This window comes from Macaca mulatta, chromosome X (assembly GCF_049350105.2).
Source record: "Macaca mulatta isolate MMU2019108-1 chromosome X, T2T-MMU8v2.0, whole genome shotgun sequence".
NCBI lineage: Eukaryota > Metazoa > Chordata > Mammalia > Primates > Cercopithecidae > Macaca > Macaca mulatta.
Genome location: NC_133426.1, coordinates 24,098,484 through 24,101,357, shown reverse-complemented (window position 1 = coordinate 24,101,357; position 2,874 = coordinate 24,098,484). Strand labels below are relative to the sequence as shown.

The 2,874-nt window shown below is 44.4% G+C and overlaps 1 non-coding gene across 1 annotated transcript; it reads left to right on the top strand.

The window, feature by feature from the left end:
- Positions 1-1,169: 1,169 nt before the first annotated feature.
- Positions 1,170-2,470, top strand: LOC701053 (coiled-coil-helix-coiled-coil-helix domain-containing protein 2). Its single transcript, XR_003725850.2, has one exon. It is a non-coding gene; the product is annotated as a coiled-coil-helix-coiled-coil-helix domain-containing protein 2 (transcript).
- Positions 2,471-2,874: the final 404 nt, after the last annotated feature.

Sequence of the window (2,874 nt, the reverse complement as noted above, 5' to 3'; positions counted from 1 at the left end):
AGCCATGTAGCTTAAATGAAAAACTGGATTTAGGGTGGGCTATAAATCCGATGACAGTGTCCGTATAAGAAACTTCTCTCAAATCCTTGCAAATAGATCCCAGATGAAGCCACTCTGGCCTTTAGAGGTTAAGGTAAACTTGGCTGAAACCCCAGGTGTCATAGACAATGAGGATCCACAGCCCTTCCTACAATTTCTGCAAATCCTGGCCCTAATTCATGGCCCTAATTTGTTGTCTCTGCATGTGTTCTTGATTCCTTCCCTTGCCAAAGGTCAGACCCTTTCCCGGTTGTTGCACAAGATCCCTGACTACACCCCGCCCCCGTGAGCATTTTGTGAGTTTAGAACTTTACTGAAGATTTGGGGGTTACAGGGTATACCCCATATTCCTCAGCCCATTTTCTTACTCCATTTTCTCATTTTACTTTTCTCTCTCTGGTTCAAAACACAAATTTCTTTCCTTGTTTCATGCGAAGCGGTTCTGTTCATACTTAGGCCCCTTGCCATCTCAGCTTCTACTCTAAACAGGCTTTTTTTTTTTTTAATGTAAGGCAGGAAGGCAAGAGAGAGAAGAAAGGAGGGAGGGAGACCTGGAGGGAAGAAGGGAAGGGAGGAGAGAGAATTGAAACCTAAGAATTTTCATACCACCTATCAAAATAATATTTTCCTTCTCTCTTTTATAAATATTAATAGATTAAAGTTTGAAGTTCTTTGAGTAGGGAGAGAAATTTCAACAGCCTTTGGTCCACTTGCTGTAGACACCCCTCAAATCCTTGGCGTCCTTAGCAGAGTGAAGCAATCCTCTTCTCAAGTTAACATTTAATTATAATTGCAACCATCATGATGATTAAACCTCCCTTTTTGTCATTGTCTTTTCTTGGTATCATTCCTTTGGCTCCATTCACATGCTATAGACTATGTATGAATCACAGAGCCTGTGCTTTTTAACTGTGGCGAAACCATAGGCAGCTTTTTGTTTATTCCCAGAATCAGTTCCAAAACAGCTGTTAAATGTTCGTCCTTGGTTCTGTCATCTTATTTCAGGGAATTGTAATAGCAGCATCTTCTGCTTTTAATTCTCCCAAAGAAAAAAAAAAAACTCCCCAAGTTTGTGTGCTCTGTGTAGGTGCTAGTTAATGTCTTATTTCCTCCCACTTCCTTAATCAGGAAATTTCATAGTTCAGCAGCGGCAGCGTTCCCATTAATGTGGTTCTGACCAAGCTGTGTGAAACAGTCGACCATGAAAACAGCTGGCTTTGCAAGCCACTGGGTGTTCTGAACTGAGACAGACCAGGAGCTGCCATTCAACACCGGTGAGGAAAGCAAGGACATTTTTCACAGTGATGATTCCATCTCTGGTGGAATCGATCTGCTGAAAAGTAATACATTAGGTCATCCACCAACTGAGTAGCTTGGACATGAATTGGTTGGTGAGTTTCGTTTTAAGGAGATTTCCATGTGAAAAACTGCCATTGAATGATGGACACATTTAATACATTGTGGTATGAAAAAGCACTCAGAAAATCAAGACAAATTGTCTTTTCTTGGTTCAAGGTACTGCTTAGTTTAAAATTATTACTTGACGGGCAACAGCTTACCAAAATGGCCATTTTCAAATGACATGAGCTATGTTTAAACTGCTTTTTACCAATGGTTTTCACACACCATAGTTATATGTCGGAATAATCTGAGGAGAGCTTTGGAAGAAAAATACTGGTAATTAGAGGCCGAGCCGTCGAGTACCTAGGAGCCGCACCTCCCGCATGGCCCCTCCGGCCAGCCGGGCACCTCAGATGAGAGCTGCACCCAGGCCGGCACCTGTCGCTCAGCCACCAGCAGCGGCACCCCCATCTGCAGTTGGCTCTTCTGCTGCTGCACCCCGGCAGCCAGGTCTGATGGCCCAGATGGCAACCACTGCAGCTGGCGTGGCTGTGGGCTCTGCTGTGGGACACACACTGGGTCATGCCATTACTGGGGGCTTCAGTGGAGGAAGTAATGCTGAGCCTGCGAGTCCTGACATCACTTACCAGGAGCCACAGGGAACCCAGCTGGCACAGCAGCAGCAGCCTTGCTTCTATGAGATCAAACAGTTTCTGGAGTGTGCCCAGAACCAGGGTGACATCAAGCTCTGTGAGGGTTTCAATGAGGTGCTGAAACAGTGCCGACTTGCAAACGGATTGGCCTAATCAAGAAGTTCAACCTGGAGAGATGGAAAATCAGCTCTCATACCTTAAGTTAATTTAGTGTAAAAATAGAATTGATAGTGAAGGTATAAAGTGTAACCGTCAGTTAAACCTCTCCTGTCATTCCTCGCTTCCTTGCTTCAGAACTGAAATGGAAGGGGGTGTGTTCCTACTCTGTAGAATTTGGGACTGGGCAAAATGTGTTACCTCCTTAAACTAGCTGTTATGATTTTATTCTTTGTGAGTTAATTAGAATAAAGTCATTTTCTTCCAAAAAAAAAGAAAAATACTGGTAATTGAACCCTACTCCTAAAGATTTCAATTCACTGGTCAGGGGTAAATTCTGGGCAGTGGTGGTTTATAAATGCCATCAAGAGATTACTGCCAGGCACGGTGGCTCACACCTGTAATGCCAGCACTTTGGGAGGCCAAGGTGGGTGGATCACCTGAGGTCAGGAGTTCAAGACGAGCCTGGCCAACATAGTGAAAACCCATCTCTACTAAAAATATAAAAATTATCTGGGTGTGGCGGCACAGGCCTATAGACCCAGCTGCTTGGGAGGCTGAGCCAGGAGAATCGCTTGAATCCAGGAAGTGGAAGTTGCAGTGAGCCAAGATCACACCACTGCACTCCAGCTTGGGTGACAGTGAGACTCCGTCTTTTAAAAAAAGAGATTCTAATGTACAGCCA